A 26,792-nucleotide genomic window follows, 5' to 3' on the forward strand; every position below is an offset into this window, starting at 1 on the left:
TGCAATCTAATCGATGCTAACATGCTATTTGGGCTAGCTCTATGTACATATTGCATCATTATGTCTCATTTGTAGGTATATTTGAGTTCATTTAATTTCCTTTACTTAGGTCCTCGGTGTATTTAATTTATATTTGTATGTCTCATGACGTCGGGAGGAGATCTTGCCCCAAGTGGAGGAGTTCAAGTACCTCGGAGTCTTGTTCACGAGTGAGGGAAGAGTGGATCGTGAGATCGACAGGCGGATCGGTGCGGCGTCTTCAGTAATGCGGACTTTGTATCGATCCGTTGTGGTGAAGAAGGAGCTGAGCCGGAAGGCAAAGCTCTCAATTTACCGGTCGATCTACGTTCCCATCCTCACCTATGGTCATGAGCTTTGGGTTATGACCGAAAGGACAAGATCACGGGTACAAGCGGCCGAAATGAGTTTCCTCCGCCGGGTGGCGGGGCTCTCCCTTAGAGATAGGGTGAGAAGCTTTGTCATCCGGGGGGAGCTCAAAGTAAAGCCGCTGCTCCTCCACATCGAGAGGAGCCAGATGAGGTGGTTCGGGCATCTGGTCAGGATGCCAACCGAACGCCTCCCTAGGGAGGTGTTTAGGGCACGTCCGACCGGTAGGAGGCCGCGGGGAAGACCCAGGACACGTTGGGAAGACTATGTCTCCCGGCTGGCCTGGGAACGCCTCGGGGTCCCACAGGAGGAGCTGGACGAAGTGGCTGGGGTGAGGGAAGTCTGGGCTTCTCTGCTTAGGCTGCTGCCCCCGCGACCCGACCTCGGATAAGCGGAAGAAGATGGATGGATGAATGGATGTCTCATGACACATTATCTGGATCATCTTGGCTGCATTTCTCATAGTTGTTTGTGTGCCATGTTGTTCCAGACCACAGCAAACATTACCTAGCTTGCAAAGATTGTAATAAATCCGTTAGAAGAAGACGGCCTGCCGTTTCCTTTAACTTGGACACACAAATATATACCTTTGGCCATTCTGAGCCAGTAATTTCCAGAAGTTATCTCACCCTCTGAGTAGCCACCATTTTACTAATGATTTCCAATGTTGCAAAAATATGTGGAATAAAAATTAAAATACAACATTTCTGTCAACGAAGATTTGCGTCAGCCTTTGATAGTAAGCTAATATAATGTGTTGCCTTCATTATGACACTTATATAAGACTTTAAATTTTTTGCGGCTCCAGACATTTTTGTTTTATTTTTTATTTTTGGTCCAATATGGCTCTTTCAACATTTTGGGTTGCCGACCCCTGACTTATGGGGATCCCAACTACTACACAAAAAACTGGTGCTAACCATGGTTTTGCATATTATGACCCCTTTATTGTAAGACAGTATTTCAAATTCTAAAGAGGTGTGATATATACACTTAAGGCTTACTTCACTGAAACTAGATGACTTCCTGTCGACATGTGTTGCAATAAGCAGTTTGAAACAGCAACATAACCACTGTCTGGTTACATCATTAAAATGTGCACACAGCGACTTACTGTTCGGTGCAAAATGAGCTTAAAAAAAACAAAGTATCCACAAATGGAGCAGAATCACATCCTCAAATTATTTACCAATCATTCTCCTTATGTATGTTATGGTTTGTGGAGGGAGATGACGGCAACAGACACCAGGGGAGAGTATGTAGCTCTGAGATTTATTTTATATATATATATATATATATAAAATAATCAAACAAAACTAAATATAATAACTGAGGAAATGGTAGTATTTAACTGGAACGTTTTACCGTAAATGTTGCTGAGAGCGAAGGAACAAGGCAGTCCATGGGGCGGGCAGATGGTCCAGGGCGAGAGAGAGGCGTCAGAGTCCGAGTCCATGCGAGGGGTCGAGGATCGAGGGTGGCAGCCCAAAGTCCAAAAGAGAAGTCGAGGCGCACAGCTCGATGGCAGATTGCTGCGGAGGACGATGAGGAAGAACAATGAAACACGGAGGGAGAAACATAGAGCGAGAGAGAGCATCCATCCATCCATCCATCCATCCATCCATCCATCCATCCATCCATCTTCTTCTGCTTATCAGAGGTGGGGTCGCGGGGGTAGCAGCCTAAGCAGGGAAGCCCAGACTTCCCTCTCCCCAGCCACTTCGTCCAGATCCTCCCGGGGGATCCCGAGGCGTTACCAGGCCAGCCGGGAGACATAGTCTTCCCAACGTGTCCTGGGTCTTCCCCGTGGCCTCCTACCGGATAGACGTACCCTAAACACCTACCGAGGGAGGCGATCGGGTGGCATCCTGACCAGATGCCCGAACCACCTCATCTGGCTCCTCTCGATGTGGAGGAGCAGCGGCTTTACTTTGAGCTCCCCCCGGATGGCAGAGCTTCTCACCCTATCTCTAAGGGAGAGCCCCGCCACCCGGCGGAGGAAACTCATTTCGGCCGCTTGTACCCGTGATCTTGTCCTTTCGGTCACGACCCAAAGCTCATGACCATAGGTGAGGATGGGAACGTAGATCGACCGGTAAATCGAGAGCTTTGCCTTCCGGCTCAGCTCCTTCTTCACCACAACGGATCAATACAGCGTCCGCATTACTGAAGACGCCGCACCGATCCGCCTGTCAATCTCACGATCAACTCTTCCCTCACTCGTGAACAAGACTCCGAGGTACTTGAACTCCTCCACTCGGGGCAAGATCTCCTCCCCAACCCGGAGATGGCACTCCACCCTTTTCCGAGCGAGAACCATGGACTCGGGTCCGAGTCATACCAAAGACTATAAAAATGGGACCCATTACCTCCCTGCTTGACACTCAGCATGAAGGGTTGGAATTGGGGGTTAAATCACCAAAAATGATTCCCGGGCGCGGCACCGCTGCTGCCCACTGCTCCCCTCACCTCCCAGGGGGTGAACAAGGGGTCAATTGCAGAGGACAAATTTCGCCACACCTAGTGTGTGTGACAATCATTGGTACTTTAACTTTAACTTATGAAGGCAGCTCGTTCATCACGGGCAGGTGCGCTGATTGCAGATTGTCTGCAGGCGCGAGGAGGCATGCCCGCATCGGAGAGAGATGCACAAAGATGAGGGTGCATTGGAATGTGCCCTGGCCGTGACAATGTAACCACCATTACATTTTATGTAGACCTCAAGGAAGTGTTTTATATTTAGAAAAAAAATAAAATAATATGACCCCTTTTAATGTGCCTTATAATCCATATATGAAAAAAGATGGAAAATAGACCATTTATTGGCAGTGCGCCTTATAATCCGGTGGGCCCTATGGTCCGGAAAATACAGTACCGTATTTTCCGGAGTATAAGTCGCACCGGAGTATAAGTCGCACCTGCCGAAAATGCATAATAAAGAAGGAAAAAAACATATATAAATCACACTTTAGCTATGAAACTATGAAAAAAAAACTGCGACTTATAGTCCGAAAAATACTGTAATTAATAAATAATTGCTGAATAACATCACAAGGTCATTTATATTTGTTATTTTAATTTGTTTACTTACTATGGCAGGGGTCGGCAACCCGCGGCTCCGGAGCCGCATGCGGCTCTTTGATCACTCTGATGCGGCTCAGCAGCTTACTTGCTGAACCCCCCAATTTTCCCGTGAGACTTCCGGATTTCAGTGCCTCTCGCGGAAAACTCCCGGGATTGATATCCACCGCTTTTCACCTTTACAGTTATAATAAGGGCGTGCCATGATGGAACAACATTTGGCGCCCTCTACAATTTGTATTAACAGCGTGCCAGCCCAATAATTGTTTTACAATATACATCTTCTGCTTGCACACGTACGTGACAGCAAGGCATACTTGGTCAACAGCCACACAGGTTACACTGATGGTGACCATATAAAACAACATTAATACTCTTACCAATAATGCGCCACACTTTGAACCAAACCCAAACAAGAATGACAAACACATTTCGGGAGAACATCTGCACCTTAACACAACATAAACACAACAGAACAAACACCCAGAATCCCATGCAGCCCTGACTCTTCCGGGCTACATTATACACCCCTGCTACCACCAAACCCCGCCTCCACCCCAACCCTGCTCCCTCACACATCAACCCCCCCCCCCCCCCCCCCTCTCTGTGCGTCGGTTGAGGTAGGCGGGGTTTGGTAGCGGGGGGGGGGTGTATAATGTATCCCGGAAGAGTTAGGGCTGCATGGGATTCTGGGTATGTGTCCTGTTGTGTTTATGTTGTGTTACGGTGCAGATGTTCTCCCGAAATGTGTTTGTCATTCTTGTTTGGTGTGGGTTCACAGTGTGGCGCATTATTCGTAAGAGTGTTAGTTTTTTTTATACCGCCACCGTCAGTGTAACCTGTGTGGTTATTGACCAAGTATGCCTTGCTGTCAACTACGTGAGTAAGCGGAAGCCCCATACAACGTGTGGCTGATCAGGGACGCTGGTTGTAGTGGGTGCTATATGCTGTACCATCACGGCACGCATGGCGCTGACAAGTCCCATTCATTTTAAACCCGCGTGCCGCACCAGCTTTCAAATGCCATATAAAGGTGTAGGCAGCGTGTCTGAGACCCCTGGATTATACATAGCACAAAGCAAATATAAAACTTTGTATGCAGTGTTATTTCATTTAAAATTTCCAAAACTTTTTGCGGCTCCCATTGTTTTCTATAATTAGTGAAACTGGTCAAAATGGCTCTTTGACTGGTAAAGGTTGCCGACCCCTGTACTATGGTATATTCATTATTCATTGATTTATTCACTGTTCTGGTTACAGAGAACAAGGAAATGGGATAAAATTGCTATGACATGAAAAAGGGGTAGGATTAAATAAGCTTTGCTTCTTCCTACTCCTTTTCAAGCGTGCTGTAATGAAACAACTGGTTGGAAAGAAACTGAACTCGACTGAACTGCGAGGGCAGCCGTAACTGCCATGTGGCCCTCATTGAAAACACACGTCTGACACCCTGCAGCCTATTAGCTTTTTAGTGTCTGGATTCAAAAATTGCTAGTAAAAACAATCGTAAATATTCAATTTTGAAGTGTCGAAAATATTCGAGGAAGTTCAAGCGACATACAAGTATTGTAAGTTTGAAATACGACAAAGTTTTGCGCTCCGTCTCGACCTTGGAGCCCTCCACCTTCACACGTGGCGCTCATGTGACCGTTGGGATGTTTTTACAAGACTCACATGTTTTTACTGAGTCATCACTGGAGCATTCCTGCCCGATTCCCTGATGCCATCCTTTTCTTCACGAGGGCAGGGACATGGATCCTTCATCCGCCTCCTCCGTTTGTTCCTAACTGACAACACAGGAAGGCTGGGAGCAGCCGAGTGGTGACTCCACTCCCTTGTTTTGGGGCTTTTTTTCCCCACAAACAACCATGGGGAATCCCTTTTAAGTGGCGTTCCTTCGGGAAGCAGGTGGACGCTCGTGACGGCGGAGAACGATCAAAGGTGGCTTGGGTGGGAGGGCGGGGGAGACCACTACGCTGCCGGCTGTCTTTGCACCTGTTGTCAGCTCGCCGTGTGGCTTCTTAACCTTTCCACCGGCGGCTGAGAGAGACTCGTCTTGATGATCTCTCCCATGATGTTCCTTCTTCACTGCTGCTAGCTCAGCACACCTAATGATGAAAAGGTAGTTCTTCCTTAAAGTCCTTTGTGGTACCTTCACAGCTGTACCATGGACCTCCACCACACTAACCGTTCCCACAGCTCATTTGGAGAGGTTATGTCTCATTTAGTAAATCTGTATTAAACAGAATTTTAAGTAGCCAAATCGACCCTGGTTCTATATCAAATGGGCTGTGTGATAAGCAGATCCAAGTGCTAAACAATACAAACATAATAAAACAATCCCTTACTGTACAATGTCTGCTCTCACTGGGATGCCAACTGATGGGATGTTTATATCTTCCCATTTGGATGAAAAATTAATCATAATCCACACGCAAATAAAAAAAAACCCCAAAAGAAACGAGTGACTTTTTGCGTCTTTGGAGAGGTTATGTCTCATTTAGTAACTCTGGTCTAATCAGAATTTTAAGCAGCCAAATCGACCCTGGTTCTATATCAACTGGGCTGTGTGATAGGCAGATCCAAGTGCTAAACAATACAAACACAATAAAACAATCCCTTACTGTACAATGTCTGCTCTCACTGGGATGCCGGCTGATGGGATGTTTATATATTCCGGTTTAGATGAAGAATTAATCATAATCCACACGCAAGTCAAGAAAAACAAAAACAAACAAGTGTCTTTTCGCGTCTTTGGAGAGGTTATGTCTCATTTATTAAATCTGTATTAATCAGAATTTTAAGTAGCCAAATCGACTCTGGTTCTATATCAACTGAGCTGTGTGATAAGCAGATCCAAGTGCTAAACAATACAAACATAATAAAACAATCCCCTACTGTACAATGTCTGCTCTCACTGGGATGCAGACTGATGGGATGTCTATATCTTCCCGTTTAGATGAAGAATTAATCATAATCCAGACGCAAGTAAAAAAAAAAACAACGAAAAAACCGAGTGACTTTTTGCGTCTTTGGAGAGGTTACGTCTCATTTATTAAATCTGTATTAATCAGAATTTTAAGTAGCCAAATCGACCCTGGTTCTATATCAAATGAGCTGTGTGATAGGCAGATCAAAGTGCTAAACAGTAGAAACACAATAAAACAATCACTTACTGTACAATGTCTGCTCTCACTGGGATGCCGACTGATGGGATGTTTATATATTCCCGTTTGGATGAATAACTAATCATAATCCAGACGCAAGTAAAAGAACAACAAAAAAACCAAGTGACTTTTTACGTCTTTGGAGAGGTTACGTCTCATTTATTAAATATGTATTAATCAGAATTTTAAGTAGCCAAATCGACCCTGGTTCTATATCAACTGAGCTGTGTGATAGGCAGATCAAAGTGCTAAACAATAGAAACATAATAAAACAATCCCTTACTGTACAATGTCTGCTCTCACTGGGATGCCGACTGATGGGATGTTTATATCTTCCCATTTGGATGAAAAATTAATCATAATCCACACGCAAGTAAAAAAAAAAAAAACGATTTAAATTTTGCGTCTTTGGAGAGGTTATGTCTCATTTATTAAATATGTATTAATCAGACTTTTGAGTAGCCAAATTGACCCTGGTTTTATATCAACTGAGCTGTGTGATAAGCAGATCCAAGTGCTATACAATACAAACATAATTAAACAATCCCTTACTGTACAATGTCTGCTCTCACTGGGATGCCGACTGATGAGATGTTTATATCTTCCCGTTTGAATGAAAAATGAATCATAATGCACACGCAAGTTAAGAAAAACAAAAACCAACAAGTGTCTTTTCGCGTCTTTGGAGAGGTTATGTCTCATTTATTAAATCTGTATTAATCAGAATTTAAAGGAGCCAAATCAACTTAAGTTCTATATCAACTGAGCTGTGTGATAGGCAGATCCAAGTGCTAAACAATACAAACATAATAAAACAATCCCTTACTGTACAATGTCTGCTCTCACTGGGATGCCGACTGATGGGGTGTTTATATCTTCCTGTTTGGATGACAAATGTATCATAATCCACACGCAAGTTAAGAAAAACAAAAACAAACAAGTGTCTTTTCGCGTCTTTGGAGAGGTTATGTCTCATTTATTAAATCTGTATTAATCAGAATTTTAAGGAGCCAAATCGACCCTGGTTCTATATCAACTGGGCTGTGTGATAGGCAGATCCAAGTGCTAAACAATACAAACACAATAAAACAATCCCTTACTGTACAATGTCTGCTCTCACTGGGATGCCGACTGATGGGGTGTTTATATCTTCCTGTTTGGATGACAAATGTATCATAATCCACACGCAAGTTAAGAAAAACAAAAACAAACAAGTGTCTTTTCGCGTCTTTGGAGAGGTTATGTCTCATTTATTAAATCTGTATTAATCAGAATTTTAAGGAGCCAAATCGACCCTGGTTCTATATCAACTGGGCTGTGTGATAAGCAGATCCAAGTGCTAAACAATACAAACATAATAAAACAATCCCTTACTGTACAATGTCTGCTCTCACTGGGATGCCGACTGATGGGATGTTTATATCTTCCCGTTTGGATGAAAAATTAAACATAATCCACAAGTAAAAAAACAAAACCAAACGAGTGACTTTTCGCGTCTTTGGAGAGCCTATGTCTCATTTATTAAATCTGTATTAATCAGAATTTTAAGTAGCCAAATCGACCCTGGTTCTATATCAACCGAGCTGTGTGATAAGCAGATCCAAGTGCTAAACAATACAAACATAATAAAACAATCCCTTACTGTACAATGTCTGCTCTCACTGGGATGCTGACTGATGGGATGTTTATATCTCCCCGTTTGGATGAAAAATTAATCATAATCCACACGCAAGTTAAGAAAAACAAAAACCAACAAGTGACTTTCCGCGTCTTTTGGAGAGGTTATGTCTCATTTATTAAATCTGTATTAATCAGAATTTTAAGTAGCCAAATCGACCCTGGTTCTATATCAACTGGGCTGTGTGATAAGCAGATCCAAGTGCTAAACAATACAAACATAATAAAACAATCCCCTACTGTACAATGTCTGCTCTCACTGGGATGCAGACTGATGGGATGTTTATATCTTCCCGTTTGGATGAAGAATTAATCATAATCCAGACGCAAGTAAAAAAAAAAAAAAAACAACGAAAAAACCGAGTGACTTTTTACATCTTTGGAGAGGTTATGTCTCATTTCGTAACTCTGGTCCAATCAGAATTTTAAGGAGCCAAATCGACCCTGGTTCTATATCAACCGAGCTGTGTGATAAGCAGATCCAAGTGCTAAACAATACAAACACAATAAAACAATCCCTTACTGTACAATGTCTGCAGTGTTTCCCACAGGACAGGCATCTATTTGTGGTGGTGTGGTTGGCGGGGGGGGGGGGGTTGTCAGCGGCGATGACCAAGAAGAACGCGGAGTTGGAATATAATTACAGCATTTTATGTACATATTTATATACAGATTTGAACAATGCTTTGGAGCATTCACACATATGGTTTTCCATCCACCATCCATTTTCTACCGCTTATTCCCTTTGGGGTCGCGGGGGGCGCTGGAGCCTATCTCAGCTACAATCGGTTTTCTACACCAAAATGAATCTATTTATTATTCAACTTCTTCTTCTCCAGATTTTGGCGCGCTCTACCTTCCACATTTTTCACCCTGTTCCAACTTCAAACCATTCAGCCTATTCGAGAATCGCGGGTTCTCCTTGACAAATTCCAAAAAATTCCCAGATTTCCCAGAATTCCATTCCATTTTTCCCATTCAAAACGAATTGGTCATTCACCGTTTCCACATTTTTCAACCTATTCAAACCATTCCACCTTCAACACATTCCACCATTCTGGAAATTCTGGCGACTACTCCTCCCACATTTTTCAACCCACTTCAACCGCCAAAACATTCCTCTTAATCAGGACAAAAAAGGAAGTTGTTTTTTCCAGGAATTCCGTAATTCTATTTCTCATTTCAACATGTTACTACTTCAACATTTCATGACCGATTTGAGAAATTCCAACACCAACTATTTCAACTCATTCAGGCCGTTCAAGTTTTTTACCATTTTTAAAAAGTTCCCGCTTTTTCCCGAAATTCCCAAATTATTTGTCCCATTGAAATCAATGGGACATTTTTCAAAGTTCCCCAATTCCCACATTTTTCATCTGATTCAAACTGTTCCAGCTTCAAAATGTTCAGCCTGTTTGGTAATTGTCTGCTCTACTTCAACAGTTCTAAAAAAAAATTCCAGGATTTCAGTTCAACTTCAGCATTGCAGCATTCACACGCAATTCCTTCAGGAATTGCCTCATCTCGTCCAGAATTAACTTTCACCAACTCCGAGGCGATGCAGCAGCTCACTGGCTCGATATGTCAATATAGCAACATTAGCCAGTTAGCTCTCTGTGATGGCTAAGAATAGTTCCTCAGCATTAGCGCTCATGATAAAAATATTGCTAATACTTGGTTAATATTCAGGTCACAACTTGTAATTGGAGTATTTTTGGATGTTTTTTGGGCGGAATTGTTTATTCCCATTAGAGCTGGGCGATACGGACCAAAACTGATACCATCGTATTTTTAGTCCGAATACGGTATATATGGGTATCTTCTTAAAAAGAAAATGTGCAAAGTGCTCAAGATTGCCTGAGTGTTTTACGGCTAGATAACCGGTGTTGAGAGCACTCCGGTTATTTGTGTTGTCAGTAGTAACGCAGTGTGTTCTTTTTCTTATAAAATAATTAGTTAGCCGTTACTACGTCAAAGCAGGTATTGTCCATTTTGTTAATTAACGCTAGGTTTATATCCTCACGCTTGTGCGCGGGGATATATGGAGCTTTGGCGTTTCCGGGTGTTGTTGATAAATGGCTTTCGCTTTGCATAGTAGAGTTTTAACTTGCACTTCCAGATGTAGGGACCAACTGTAGTTACTGACAGTGGTTTTCTGAAGTGTTCCTGAGTCCATGTGGTGATATCCTTTACACACTGCGGTTTAAAACTACTTTTCAGTCACCCAGCCGCTACACTACAGTACCTTAGTCCGCATAGGCTATGAAGAAAGGCACTTTCAAGCCTAGGTGTCGCTAAACATTTGACACACCTAGCAGAAGAGAGGAGCTATCGCTATCTGCTATGCTAAGTCGCTAACAGAAGCTGAGATTAGTGATAAAGTCGCTACAAGGAGAGATGTAGGTTCTCAAGCAAACTCTTGACTCGGGATTCGAGAAGTCGACACAGCGGCACCATATTTAAAAAGAAAAGTTTGTTGTTTTGTGTCGGAGAGGCTTACAGAAACATGCAAGGGGCGGAGTTGAACCAAAGAGGATGCCCTGAAAAAGAAACCGCCGTAACAAAAGGCACATCAAAAGGTACCGGTATGGCGGTATTATCTCAAAAATATACCGCTTTCTAAAATATACCGGTATCAACTTGAAAACCGGTTTTCTGTCCAACATATACAAGTTATAAGGCATAACAAAAAGAAAAATGTGTGTTATGTAAGACAATGAGGATTGTGAATGAATTCCAAAAAAGTGCATTCTCTTTTAAAAAGAGGGCCAAAAAAGTATGGACGCAAAATCTAAATAGTCAAGTCTGATCGTTTACCCGTAGATCCGCTATTGCCAAAGACTCAGGGGGTCTGATCTGAGGACCTCACTAAATTATCCAATCAATCTCTGCTTTTTTTGTTTGTTTCTCCGACTATTTTAGCATTTTTAAGGTGAAACAAGTTACAAAAGAGATCTGTTTTATTGTGGGGATCCCCAATACTGTAGCTGTGCTTTTGCTAACATAAAACTGTGTGTGTGTGTGTGTGTGTGTGTGTGTGTGTGTGTGTGTGTGTGTGTGTGTGTGTGTGTGTGTGTGTGTGTGTGTGTGTGTGTGTGTGTGTGTGTGTGTGTGTGTGTGTGTGTGTGTGTGTGTGTGTGTGTGTGTGTGTGTGTGTGTGTGTGTGTGTGTGCATATTATAATAATATTATGGATATATAATCAATATAATTGGATAGTAAGAATATGTAAAAGTTTGACTCCTACCTTGTTTACTTCTGTGACGACCTTAAAGTTAAAATATCAAGCAGCTAAAATGTGCCAAACATGGATAATTGTGAAGAGTGTTTTACATTTATCCCATCATGCACTCTAACAGATTTAAATGGGTGTAATTTTTTATGGTGTTTGAATTTTTTTCATAATATCTACAATGTTCAGTGAGTAGGTTATGTGTTAAACTTTGTTAGTTGCATTTTTTTGACTAGGGAAGGTTGTTTAGATTGTGTCATATAAGTAAATGCTGTGGAATTGTTTAAAGTACTTTCAAGGGTGGTCGATCTGATTTACTCACATTATCCAGAAGTTGGCAGCGAGTATGTAGCATTCAAAGACCGCCTGGTATTGAAGACTCATTTGAAAGCACTCCGTGGTGTGATGCTATGTTGAAGTCATGACGTCTCGTGGGCTAAATTAAAGACGCCAGCGGGGCATATTTTGGGCCGCACCTGGTCTACTGATAAATCTGTCACAACTAACAAAAGCAGCTAAATACAGTAAACACCTGACTTTAGTTTCAATTGGCAACTGTGAGCCCTTCCAGATTTGTTAAAGGGGAACATTATCACCAGACCTATGTAAGCGTCAATATATACCTTGATGTTGCAGAAAAAAGACCTTTTTTTTTTTAACCGATTTCCGAACTCTAAATGGGTGAATTTTGGCGAATTAAACGCCTTTCTATTATTTGCTCTCGGAGCGATGACGTCACAACGTGGCGTCACATCGGGAAGCAATCCGCCATTTTCTCAAACACCGAGTCAAATCAGCTCTGTTATTTTCCGTTTTTTCGACTGTTTTCCGTACCTTGGAGACATCATGCCTCGTCGGTGTGTTGTCGGAGGGTGTAACAACACGAACCAAGTTGCACCAGTGGCCCAAAGATGCGAAAGTGGCAAGAAATTGGACGTTTGTTCCGCACACTTTACCGACGAAAGCTATGCTACGACAGAGATGGCAAGAATGTGTGGATATCCTGCGACACTCAAAGCAGATGCATTTCCAACATAAAGTCAAGGAAATCTGCCACCAGACCCCCATTGAATCTGCCGGAGTATGTGAGCAATTCAGGGACAAAGGACCTCGGTAGCATGGCAAGCAATGGCGGCAGTTTGTTCCCGCAGACGAGCGAGCTATCGACCCTAGCTTCCCTGGCCTGCTGACATCAACTCCAAAACTGGACAGATCAGCTTTCAGGAAAAGAGCGCGGATGAGGGTATGTCTACAGAATATATTAATTGATGAAAATTGGGCTGTCTGCACTCTCAAAGTGCATGTTGTTGCCAAATGTATTTCATATGCTGTAAACCTAGTTCATAGTTGTTAGTTTCCTTTAATGCCAAACAAACACATACCAATCGTTGGTTAGAAGGCGATCGCTGAATTCGTCCTCGCTTTCTCCCGTGTCGCTGGCTGTCGTGTCGTTTTCGTCGGTTTCGCTTGCATACGGTTCAAACCGATATGGCTCAATAGCTTCAGTTTCTTCTTCAATTTCGTTTTCGCTACCTGCCTCCACACTACAACCATCCGTTTCAATACATTCGTAATCTGTTGAATCGCTTAAGCCGCTGAAATCCGAGTCTGAATCCGAGCTAATGTCACTATAGCTTGCTGTTCTTTCCGCCATGTTTGTTTGTGTTGGCTTCACTATGTGACGTCACAGGAAAATGGACGGGTGTTTATAACGATGGTTAAAATCAGGCACTTTGAAGCTTTTTTTAGGGATATTGTGTGATGGGTAAAATTTTGAAAAAAACTTCGAAAAATATAATAAACCACTGGGAACTAATTTTTAACGGTTTTAACCATTCTGAAATTGTGATAATGTTCCCCTTTAACAGAATGTTCATCAGGCAGGTGAGTTTTGCCTTCTAATGTCTCTTCTAATAGCTCATGAACCAACATACGTAAAGTCACTCACATGTTGATGGGATCGCGAATACTGCATGAGGATTACAGTCTAACATGTACTCAGTTTTTGGTGCACTTTCTGATGGTTAAGAAACTGCTGATCTAGTCAGCAGGATCTGTGCCTGTGGGGATTAAGGATTCAATCAGGGTGGTCGGTTTCCTCTGCAAAATCAAGACCATTGAGTGGTATCAAAAGAATTTCTGGAACGTCTGAGCACAAAGACTGCGAGAAAGAAAACATGGCGACGATCAAAGGCAGATGGTCGTCGGTCACATGATGAGAAGACAACAGCAATGTTGTGGTTTCTCTAGACGCTTTGGTTCGAGTGGAACTCAGGCGCAAGGGGAGGAGTTAGGGCCATCATAAACATTGCACTAAGGTGTCAAAGAGAGTAGGGGGGGGGGGAAAACACAAATCCAAAGATCCAAAGGATGGAACACAGTCCAAATAAAAAGCAATGTTTCCGTAGAGACCAAACAGACACGAGTTTTTGTACCCAAAGTGGATTGTTTGAACTACAAAAGATTTACAGCTTGTGAGATTTCCAGCCAACAACTTCATGAATCTGTTGCCCGGGCGACTCCGAGATAAAGTCACTACTCTGCTGATAACTGTAATGACTTCAAGCTGTCTGCTTGTATTTTATCAGCTTATGGGAGGAGCACCACGTTCTCTCTTTCACTTTGTCCAGCTTTTGTCTTCTCAGCTTTGTCTTTTTTGTCTCTCTTCAGTCACTGGGCCTTTACTTTAGATGTTTCTATCATTGAAACCACATTGTTTTTAATTCAACCTGCAGCCTGGCACTTCCCTCTCGATGTAACCATGTTAGAGGTGCCTGTTCAGGCTATAAATCCTCATTTGTATCCCCTAAAGATGACGTTTACAATCACAGCAGAAACCCGTAAAGTGAACATTTAACCACGAACTCTGGAGTGCAGTTTGACGAAGCGCACGTAATCAGATTTGTCTGGGCGTGCTACCAATTTCCCCTCGGGGAATGAATAAAGTCTTATCGCCCTACCTCAACTCAAACTTGTTCGTGACACAGGGTGAGGTTTGTCCATTGCACTTACTGTGGTTAAACACTGGCATGTGATTAGCGCGTGAGTGGAACATCTGTGCTCTGACAATATTTCACTGCTGTGCACCCACCAACCCCGTTATTAGAAAAGCAAAACCAGTCCCGGAGGGAAAATGGAGCCCGGGGACTAAGTTGACCGAGGACATCCGAGTGACTGACGGACCCTCTGGACTGAGCTGTCATTTTGAGGCAGCCCCGGGGTCCCTCGGCTCCACTAGCGCCGTGGTCGCCGTCGTGTTTGTCTACTTCCTGGTGGGACATAAATCATTCAAGCGGCGGAGCTCTTGGGAAGAAAAGCCCTGCAGTCAAAGAAAGGAACCTTGACGACTTGCAACAACTCGTCTCTGAAATGCAGAGATGAGAGGGTAATGCACGAGCACAGTGTGCCGGTACATTAGATCTTCATCAAAGGAAGACAAATAATAGACAGAAGAACCAGAAAAATCATCAAAACAGGATTTTTATGATTATTACAGGATTGTTGTATCGCAAAACAGATGTTTAGTCGCTGTTAATTCAGTTAATGGGCGGTCTAACATCCCCGTACTGATCGGTCAGAATACAACTTAGTATGTAAACATCATTACTGCTATAACTTGATTCGACACGGATCAAAAAACAAACGTTATCTGCACTTCCGTGTTAAAAACATGCGTTAAATAATCTTAGTTCATTTAAAAACACAGTTTTTCGATTAGTCAGAGCTCGGGTTCTTCTGCAACAACATTGATTCAACAAAGATCATAGGTAAATATTATAGCGAGACTCCTACCTACGTTCTTCGTTTAGTCAGAGGCCGGGTAGTTCTGCAACATTTATTCAGCAAAGGTTATGGTGAAAATTACCACTTTGGTCTCAATCACAATCAGGGATTGTGATTCAGTGATTTCTGTCAAAAAGTGGGGATTTTTTGTACATTTCAAAAAATCAGGATTTTTTGTAAGTGTCAAAAAGTCTGGACTTTTTCTGTCAAAAAGTCGTGATTTTTTCCTGTAAAAAAGTCAGGATTTTTGCTGTCAAAAAGTCGGGATTTTTTCTTAGTGTCAAAATGTCGGGATTTTTTGTAAGTGTCAAAAAGTCAGTTTTTTTTCTAAGTGTCAAAAAATCTGGATTTTTCTGTCAAAAAGTCTGGATTTTTTGTAAGTGTCAAAAAGTCGGAATTTTTTCGAAGTGTCAAAAAGTCGGAATTTTTTCGAAGTGTCAAATAGTCAGGATTTTTTGTAAGTGTCAAAAAGTCGAGATTTTTCTGTCCAAAAGTTGCGATTTTTCTGTCAAAAAATCTGGATGTTTTTCTGTCAAAGTCAGGATTTTTTCTGTCAAAGTCGGGATTTTTTCTAAGTGTCAAAAAATCAGAATTTTTTCTAAGTGTCAAATAGTCAGGATTTTTTGTAAGTGTCAAAAAGTCAGGATTTTCTGTCAAAAAGTCAGGATTTTTTCTAAGTGTCAAAGTCAGGATTTTTTCTGTCAAAAAGTCAGGATTTTTCTGTCAAAAAGTCGGGATTTTTTTCCGTCAAAAAGTCGGGATTTTTCTGTCAAAAAGTCGGGATTTTTTTGTAAGTGTCAAAAAGTTGGGATTTTTCTGTCAAAAAGGCGGGATTTTTTCTGTCAAAAGGGCGGGATTTTTTCTGTTAAAAAGGCAGGATTTTCCTGTGAAAGTCAGCATTTTTTCTGTCAAAAAGTCAGGATTTTTTCTTATTGTCAAAATGTTGGGATTTCTTCTAAGTGTCAAAAAATCTGTTTTTTTTGTAAGTGTCAAAAAGTCTGGATTTTTTCTGTGTCAAAAAGTCTGCATTTTTTCTAAAAGTCAAAAAGTCTGGATTTTTTTCTTAGTGCCAAAAATTCTGGATTTTTTTCTAAGTGTCAAAAAGTCTGGATTTTTCTGTCAAAAAGTCTAGAATTTTTCTAAATACCAAAAAATCCAGATTTTTTGTAAATGTCAAAAAATCTTGATTTTTTCTAAATGTCAAAAAATCTGGATGTTTTTTCTAAGCGTCAAAAAGTCTGGATTTTTATCAAAAAATCTGGATTTTTTTCTAATTGGCAAAAAGTCTGGATGTTTTCTAAATGTCAAAAAGTCTGGATTTTTTCCAAGTGTCAAAAAATCAAGATTTTTTTCTGTTAAGTCAGAATTTTTTGTAAATGTCAAAAAGTCAGGTTTTTTTCTTAGTGTCAACAATTCTGGATTTTTTTCTAAGTGTCAAAAAGTTTGGATTTTCTGTAAAAAAAAGTCTAGATTTTGCTGTCAAAAAGTCTGGATTTTTTTCTTAATACCAAAAAAATCCGGATTTTTTGTAAATGTCAAAAAATCTGGATTTTTTCTAAATGTCAAAACATCTGGATTTTTTTCTAAGCGTTTAAACATCTGGATTTTTTTTCTAAGCGTCAAAAAGTCTGGATTTTTTCTAATAGTCAAATAGTCTGGATTTTTTCTAAATGTCAAAAAATCCAGATTTTTTCTAAATGTCAAAAAATCTTGATTTTTTCTAAATGTCAAAACATCTGGATTTTTTTCTAAGCGTCAAAACATCTGGATTTTTTTTCTAAGCGTCAAAAAGTCTGGATTTTTTCTAATAGTGAAATAGTCTGGATTTTTTCTAAATACCAAAAAATCCAGATTTCTTGTAAATGTCAAAAAATCTTTTTGACGCTTAGAAAAAAATCCAGATGTTTTGACAACAGAAAAATCTAGACTTTTTTTTACAGAAAATCCAAACTTTTTGACACTTAGACATTTTTTGTAAATGTCAAAAAATCTTGATTTTTTTCTAAATGTCAAAAAATCTGGATGTTTTTTCTAAGCGTCAAAAAGTCTGGATTTTTATCAAAAAATCTGGATTTTTTTCTAATTGCAAAAAGTCTGGATGTTTTCTAAATGTCAAAAAGTCTGGATTTTTTCCAAGTGTCAAAAAATCGAGATTTTTTCTGTCAAAAAGTCGGAATTTTTTGTAAATGTCAAAAAGTCAGGTTTTTTTCTTAGTGTCAACAATTCTGGATTTTTTTCTAAGTGTCAAAAAGTTGGGATTTTCTGTAAAAAAAAGTCTAGATTTTTCTGTTGTCAAAACATCTGGATTTTTTTCTAAGCGTCAAAACATCTGGATTTTTTTTCTAAGCGTCAAAAAGTCTGGATTTTTTCTAATAGTCAAATAGTCTGGATTTTTTCTAAATGTCAAAAAGTCTGGATTTTTTTCAAAGTGTCAAAGTCTGGATTTATTCCAAGTGTCAAAAAATCGGGATTTTTTTCTGTCAAATCGGGATTTTTTGTAAATGTCAAAAAGTCAGGTTTTTTTCGTAGTGTCAAAAAGTCTGGATTTTTTTTTAGTGTCAAAAAGTATTTTTTTTCGAAGTGTCAAAAAGTCGGGTTTTTTGTTCAGTGTCAAAAAGTCTGGATTTTTTTCTTAGTGTCAAAAATTTTTTTTTTTTCCCAAGTGTCTGATACTGATATTATATTATTATATTATATTTTTATATAATATATACAATATATAACAAATCCCAATTACCATGTACAATATTACGGTATATGTAACAGCTGCAGCAAAAAAAACAAAAAAAACAAGTATTTATCATAAAGTGTTACCTTTGGGAAGTAGTTTATCTTAAAGATGGTTAGCAATAACTTTTTCAATTTAATCTGTGGCTATTGACAAAAAAGTGTAGAAAAGTGCGGCCTATTAAGATTCTTTTAACAGTCGATATTACATTAATGCTGAACATCCGCCTTACCCTGGCAAGCATACACTTTTGGAAAACCACAACCTGCTCAGCGTCAAAGTAACAAGTAGAAGCCAAGAGGCCTCCTTGAGGACCTCGTCCACCTGGATCCTGCCTTGTTCCTCACATCGATTCTCGCGGGCTTCTCTCGTTGCTGCTGTTTGATATTCACGATGGAATATTACAGCAAGATAAATCGTTTCATCTTAGTTTTTATTGAGCGCTGTCACGGCGAGACACCTCCCACCTCGCTCGCCCCCCCGTGAGCCGCATGATGGATTAGAAATCGGCCTAGAAGGGAATTTTTTTTTTTTTTTTGCACGAACAGAATGGAACTGGGCTCGCCGGCGTCCAGGCGAGCCGACAGATGAGGATTTATAAGCGAGATGACTTTGCCTCGCCTGACGTTGCACTTCCAGGTGCATGTTATAACGCTGTTCTTGCACTTTTCGTCGGAGTGCCTGACCAACGTGGCAAGTGCGTTTATTGATGACGCACGCATGCTTCGCGTTACTTCACTCTTCTCTGGACAGGGACTGAGAAATATGACGCGGTCCGCAAAGAAGGGATTGAAGCGGATTAACAGACCGATAGCAAGACGGTGATTGGCCGATTGGAAAAGACAAAAGCAAGGAGCTGATTGGTTAATTAGGAAAGGAGAGACTTGCTTGGTTTGTATTGGGAAGATAATTAAACATTTCTTTTAATAATAATAATACAAATTAAAGCTGCAAGCAGCGATGGACAGGACCGACTTTGACGGCACATAAAATCCAAACCGGAGCAGTAAATAAAACTCTCTGGTTAACTTTTAATCAGAAGGGTTCAATCTCTCTCCTGTGCTATTTTGAAGCTGACACGTCAAACGCGCTCAGAGGAGATAATGTTTGAAAAAAGGTGACCAGTTTTTACAAAACTTTTGTTTTGAAGGGGGAATTGCAAACTTCCTGTTGATTTTTGCTGAGGGTTGTCAATATATGAAATGTAGGTCTAAGTGAGACCTTCATAGAAGTTTTTGTTTCATGTCTCTAAGACATTCCTACTGGAAGTTACAGGCAGTTTTGTCTGTTTTCTTCCTAGGAGCAGTTGTGTCTGTTTTCTTCCTTGGGGGCGCTAGAGCGCAATTTTGAGTTTTGGGATTGTTTTTTTTTATTAGATCGCAATTTTTGCCAGTCCTGATGTGTATGTCCAGTTTGGTGAGTTTTGAAGCATGTTAAAGGGGTCAAATTACAGCTCAAAGAGGCAAAAGTGACTGTTTTTGCAAAACGTTTGTTTTGAAGGAGGAATTGCCAACGTCCTGTTGATTTTTGCTGAAGGATGTCAATGTATGAAATCTAGGTCTACATAGAGGTTTTTGTTTCATGTCTCTACGACATTCCTACCGGAAGTTACAAGCAGTTTTGTCTGTGTTTTTCCTAGGGGGCGCTAGAGCGCAATTTTGAGTTTTGTGGTTTGGTTTTTTATTAAATGGCAATTTTCGCCAGTCGTGATGTATGTGTCAAATATGGTGAGTGTTGAAGCATGTTAAGGGGGTCAAATTACAGCTCAAAGAGGGGCCGGAATAATAATAATAGTAAAACGCACGAAATACAATAGGGTCCTCTGTCCCAAAGGGACATTCAGTCCCTAATAACTAGATGAGGCTCCAATGCTGGAGTTGAACTGAAATGCTGACAGAATGTAGTATGAATGTAAGAATTGTTTGAATGTTGAAGAGTTTGAATTTCCAGGAAAACTGGAATTTCGTGTGGAACTTGGGAAAGTGTTAGTTTGAATGTCCAGGATGAGTTGAATGTGTTGAAGGTGGAATGCTTTGAGTAGGATGAATAATGTGGGGATTGTGGAACTTTGAAGAATGTCACATTGATTTCAATGGGAATTTCCCAAAAAATTGGGAAATTTGGGAAAAGCTGGAATTTTTTTAGAAATAGTAAAAAAAACAAAAAAAACTTGAATGGTCTGAATGAGTTGGTGTTGACATTTTCTTTTTTTAAATCGGTCGAAAAATGTTGACGTAGTAACATGTTGAATTGAGGGATGGTATTACGGAATTTCGGGAAAATCGATAATTTTTCCAGTTCAAAAAACAACTTTGTTTTTGGTTCTAATTAAGAGGAATGTTTTGACATTGGAACGGTTGAAATGCGTAGAAAAATGTTGAAAAAGTAGTCGCCGGAAAATAGGGTGAAAATAAGTCTTTGGAAAACTAGGAATTGTGGAAAATCCTGGAATTTTTTAGAACTTAAAAAAATGGTAGTTTGAATTTCCAGCATGAGTGGAATGTGTTGAAGGTGGAATGGTATGAATAGGTTGAAAATTGTGGGAATTGTGGAACTTCGAAGAATGTCCCAATTTTTTGAATGGGAATTTCCTAAAAATTGGGGAATTTCAAACCTCGGATTCAGGAGTAACAGTGTGGTTTTCGTCCTGGTCGTGGAACTGTGGACCAGCTCTATACTCTCGGCAGGGTCCTTGAGGGTGCATGGGAGTTTGCCCAACCAGTCTACATGTGCTTTGTGGACTTGGAGAAGGCATTCGATCGTGTCCCTCGGGAAGTCCAGTGGGGAGTGCTCAGAGAGTATGGGGTATCGGACTGTCTGATTGTGGTCCGCTCCCTGTATGATCAGTGTCAGAGCTTGGTCCGCATTGCAAGCAGTAAGTCGGACACGTTTCCAGTGAGGGTTGGACTCCGCCAAGGCTGCCCTTTGTCACCGATTCTGTTCATAACTTTTATGGACAGAATTCTAGGCGCAGTCAGGGCGTTGAGGGGATTCGGTTTGGTGGCTGCAGGATTAGGTCTCTGCTTTTTGCAGATGATGTGGTCCTGATGGCGTCATCTGGCCAGGATCTTCAGCTCTCACTGGATCGGTTCGCAGCTGTGTGTGAAGCGACTGGGATGAGAACCAGCACCTCCAAGTCAGAGTCCATGGTTCTCGCCCAGAAAAGGGTGGAGTGGCATTTCCGGGTTGGGGAGGAGATCTTGCCCCAAGTGGAGGAGTTCAAGTACCTCGGAGTCTTGTTCACGAGTGAGGGAAGAGTGGATCGTGAGATCGACAGGCGGATCGGTGCGGCGTCTTCAGTAATGCGGACTCTGTATCGATCCGTTGTGGTGAAGAAGGAGCTGAGCCGTAAGGCAAAGCTCTCAATTTACCGGTCGATCTACGTTCCCATCCTCACCTATGGTCATAAGCTTTGGGTTATGACCGAAAGGACAAGATCACGGGTACAAGCGGCCCAAATGAGTTTCCTCCGCCGGGTGGCGGGTCTCTCCCTTAGAGATAGGGTGAGAAGCTTTGCCATCCGGCAGGAACTCAAAGTAAAGCCGCTGCTCCTCCACATCGAGAGGAGCCAGATGAGGTGGTTCGGGCATCTGGTCAGGATGCCACCCGAACGCCTCCCTAGGGAGGTGTTTAGGGCACGTCCGACCGGTAGGAGGCCACGGGGAAGACCCAGGACACGTTGGGAAGACTATGTCTCCCGGCTGGCCTGGGAACGCCTCGGGATCCCCCGGGAAGAGCTGGACGAAGTGGCTGGGGAGAGGGAAGTCTGGGCTTCTTTGCTTAAGCTGCTGCCCCCGCGACCCGACCTCGGATAAGCGGAAGAAGATGGATGGATGGGGGATTTCGGGAACAGCAGGAATTTTTTGGAAAACTGTAAAAAAAAACAAAAAAAAACGTGAATAGTCTGAATTAGTTGAAATGGTTGGTGTTGAATTTTTTCAAATCAGTCGAGAAATGTTGAAGTAGTAACATGTTGAATTGAGAGATGGTATTACAGAATTCCTGGAATTTTGGGAAAACCAGGAATTTTTCCAGTTCAAAAAACAACTTCGTTTTTGGTTACGAATTAGGAGGAATGTTTTGACGGTGGAACGGTTGAAAAATGTTGATCCTTCCGTCTCGGGAGACGATGGGGTAGATCCAAAAAGGGGGGTGGGTCTCACTGCGAGATGGGCCCTGGCACCTGTTTCTTTCGCCAATTGAATGGGCTTAGAACCGGTATCTGCTGGAGTGACCTCTCCAGTGGATCTACACGGCCTGGGCATGGAACTATGGAGGGCAAGCTATTGTCCAGGCAGCAAGCCCCCCCCTCTACGCATGGCTGGTGGATCCAAGGGAGCGACGAGTGTCGATACAACTTGGCACCAGCGACGCCGCTGGAGTTGCCAGAATGACGCTACAACGTCAAACCGCCGTCAGGACTCCGGCTCCTGATTTTCTTTCGGGGTTTACTCCCTTAGCCTTACCCTCGAGTGGGTTGACCACAAGGCAGCGGTGGTTTTGAGATTGGACATTTCCTTCTCCTAGATGGGCTGCCTTACCAGGTTTACGATCTCCATCTGCCCAAATGCGGCAGGTAGCACGGGGGTACATCTTACCCGTGGCGGTATAAGCCCGACCTGACACTGGGAGGAGTATTCGCCAGAAAAAAGGGGTGGAAATAGGGCTTTGGAAAACCAGGAATTCTGGAAAATCCTGGAATTGTTTTGAACTTGGAAAAAGGGTAGTTTGAATTTCCAGGATGGTGGAATGTGTTGAAGGTGGAATGGTATGGATAGGTTGAAAAATGTGGAAATGGTGAAAGATTGAAAAATGGCCAATTCATTTTAAATGGGAAAAATGGCCCGGAAAACCAAGAATGCTGGAAAATCTGGAAATTTTTGGAACCCTGTGATTCCCAAATAGGCTAATAGGTTTGAAGTTGGAACAATTCGAATCGAATAAAAAATGTGTAAAGTAGAGTGCGCCAAAATCTGGAGAAGAAGAAGAACTAGAAGAGGCAATTCCTGGAGGAATTGCGTGTGAATGCTCCAATGCTGAAGTTGAACTGAAATGTTGATAGAATGTAGTATGAATGTAAAAACAGTTTGAATGTTGAAGACTTAATTTCCAGGAAAACTGGAATTTGGTTTGGAACTTGGGAAAGTGTTAGTTTGAATGTCCAGGATGAGTTTGAGTGGGTTGAATAATGTGGGAATTGTGGAACTTTGAAGAATGTCCCATTGATTTCAATGGGAATTTCCAAAACATTTGGGAATGTCGGGAAAAGCGGGATTTTTTTTGGAAATAGTAAAACAAAACTTGAATGGTCTGAATGAGTTGGTGTTGACATTTTTTTTTTTGAAATCGGTCGAAAAATGTTGAAGTAGTAACATGTTGAATTGAGAGATGGTATTACGGAATTTCGGGAAAACCAATTATTTTTCCAGTTCAAAAACCAACTTTGTTTTTGGTCCTAATTAGGAGGAATGTTTTGACATTGGAACGGTTGAAATGCGTTGAAAAATGTTGAAGAAGTAGTTGCCAGAAAATAGGGTGAAAATAAGGCTTTGGAAAACTAGGAATTCTGGAAAATCCTGGAATTTTTTGGAACTTGGAAACATGGTAGTTTGAATTTCCAGGATGAGTTGAATGTGTTGAAGGTGGAATGCTATGAATAGATTGAAGTTTGTGGAACTTCAAAGAATGCCACAATTTTTTAAATGGGAATTTCCTAAAAATTGGGGAATTTCGGGAATTTGGTGGGGAATGTAAACGGGCACATTTGTCAATATCAACAAGTAATGAATAATTATAGTTGCAGAATAATACTCAACTCTCCAAGGCAGAAGCGTATTAGAAAGTATCCAGTAACAAACGTGTCCACATCATTCAACTGTCATTTCACAGTAGCTTCATGAACGTTTGTGGCGACTATGTGTAACCACAAAAAAAAAAAAAAAATTACCACTCCACTTCAACTTAAAGAGATAAGTCAATTGCAGATGGTTAATAATAATTAGGTTAGTGTTTTGTTATACCTACCATTGTTCTCTGTTTGACCAAATTTCACCTAATCAAACCTTTTCTAACATTCCACACTACAAAATAATACAGTATGTAGGATTCCTGCTTGTATCGTATTGGATCAATATCGGTATCGGCCAATTCTCAAGTCTCCACTATTGGTATTGTATCCGACTTGAAAACAATGTATCAGGACATACCTGATTTTATTTTATTTTTTTATTATTGGTATCTCAATGATAAAATATATATATATATATATATATATATATATATATATATATATATATACATTTTTTTTTTTTTTTTCAATTGAAGCATCTCAGGTTTTAAAAGATTTTTCACGTTATGATTTTTTTCTTCTTCTTCATGTAAAACACTTCCTTGTGGTCTTCATAACTTGTTTTGGTCAAAATGTTGCATAGATTATGTTATACAGACTATCTTTAAGCCGCTTTCTGGTTGTCTTTTCAGGATGAGACGCCATTATTTACGTGCCTCCACCTTGACAGCGTCTTCTCCCTGCCAGCCATGTTGTAAAGTTAAAGTACCAATGATTGTCACACACACTCTAGGTGTGGCAAAATTATTCTCTGCATTTGACCCATCACCCTTGATCACCCCCTGGGAGGTGAGGGGAGCAGTGAGCAGCAGCGAAGGCCGCGCCCGGGAATTATTTTTGGTGATTTAACCCCCAATTCCGACCCTTGATGCTTAGTGCCAAGCAGGGAGGTAATGGGCCCCATTTGTATAGTCTTTGGTATGACTCGGCCGGGGTTTGAACTCACAACCTACCGATCTCAGGGCGGACACCCTAGTTTTTAACGCTTCTGACTATACGCCGCTTTGCATCAGAAATGGCAACAGCGGAGGATGCATGTGCACGTACGAGCCAGTCTGCCCCACAACAAGAGGATAGAAAAAAAGGCAACTTTGTCGGACTACAATGGCGGACTCGCGCAGAGCCCTTTGAGTAAACCGCTACCATATATGGACATATCTGCTAAACCTAACTCAGGACAAGTACGTCACTCACTAGTAAAATTCCAAACGGTTCGTTTGGAGCAAGTTTGCAAGATTGTTCTATAAATATCCCCATCATTTGAGTTCACATTTTCGGGACTTGAATACACAAAAACAGATCCAAACAGATAAAAGTGATTTTAAACCTACTTGAATGAAAATGTGTTTTATTCCATGATTTTTCCTCATTTTCACACATTTTCACAATAAGTGTCCGAGAAACATAATGGTACACATTTTTAACAATGAAGAACACTTATTGCACTGCAAAAAAGTCAGTGTTCAAAAACAAGAAGAAAAAAAAATTACAAAAATGAGGGGTATTTTATTTGAGCTAAGCAAAATTATCTGCCAATAGAACAAGAAAATTCGGCTTGTCAAGACTTTCCAAAACAAGTAAAATTAGCTAACCTTAATGAACCCAAAAATACCTTAAAATAAGTATATTCTCACTAATAACAAGTGCACTTTTTTTGGCAGAAAAAAAAATGGAGACCTTTTTGCTCAATATGTTGAAAAATATTCTTAAATTAAGTAAATGCTAGTGCCATTATCTTGACATAATGATATGCGCTCGGCATCATGATTTTTTTTTTATGCTTAAAGAAATTGTTACTTTAAAAAAGTAGTTTTATACTTGTGAGTAGAGATGTCCGATAACAGCTTTTTTGCCAATATTCCGATATTGTCCAACTCTTAATTACCGATTCCGATATCAACCGATACCGATATATGCAGTCGTGGAATTAACACATTATTATGCCTACTTTTGTTGTGATGCCACGCTGGATGCATTAAACAAAGTAACAAGGTTTTCCAAAATAAATCAACTCAAATTATGGGGGAAAAAAATGCCAACATGGCACTGCCATATTTATTATTGAAGTCACAAAGTGCATTATTTTTTTTAACATGCCTCAAAATAGCAGCTTGGAATTTGGGACATGCTCGCCCTGAGAGAGCATGAGGAGGTAGAGGTGGGCGGGATTGAGGTGGGGGGAGGGGTGTATATTGTAGCGTCCCGGAAGAGTTAGTGCTGCAAGGGATTCTGGGTATTTGTTCTGTTGTGTTACGGTGCGGATGTTCTCCCGAAATATGTTTGTGGCGCATATTTGTAACAGTGTTAAAGTTGTTAATACGGCCACCCTCAGTGTGACCTGTATGGCTATTGACCAAGTTTGCCTTGCATTCACATGTGTGTGTGAGAACCCGTAGATATTATGTGACTGGGCCGGCACGCAAAGGCAGTGCCTTTACGGTTTGTTGGTGCTCTGTACTTCTCCCTACGTCCGTGTACCACTCCGTACAGCAGCGTTTTAAAAATTCATACATTTTACTTGTTGAAACCGATATCGATAATTTCCGATATCACATTTTAAAGCATTTATCGGCCGATAATATCGGGCTGCCAATATTATTGGACATCTCTACTTGTGAGTGTTGATGACACAGCTTTGCAACAGTTGATATTCTACAAACCCCGTTTCCATATGAGTTGGGAAATTGTGCTAGATGTAAATATAAACGGAATACAATGATTTGCAAATAATTTTCAACCCATATTCAATTGAATGCACTACAAAGACAACATATTTGATGTTCAAACTGATAAACGTGTTTTTTTTTTTGCAAATAATAATTAACTTAGAATTTCATGGCTGCAACACGTGCCAAAGTAGTTGGGAAAGGGCATGTTCACCACTGTGTTA

General features: G+C 41.0%; 1 protein-coding gene across 2 annotated transcripts in view; it reads left to right on the top strand.

Moving 5' to 3' along the window:
- The window catches only part of znf385d (zinc finger protein 385D), a 264,331-nt gene that overhangs the window by 101,303 nt on the left and 136,236 nt on the right, over positions 1 to 26,792 (top strand). The gene's annotated exons all lie outside the window — the stretch shown is intronic.

Source organism: Nerophis lumbriciformis, linkage group LG04 (assembly GCF_033978685.3).
Source record: "Nerophis lumbriciformis linkage group LG04, RoL_Nlum_v2.1, whole genome shotgun sequence".
In the NCBI taxonomy this organism is placed as follows: Eukaryota; Metazoa; Chordata; class Actinopteri; order Syngnathiformes; family Syngnathidae; genus Nerophis; species Nerophis lumbriciformis.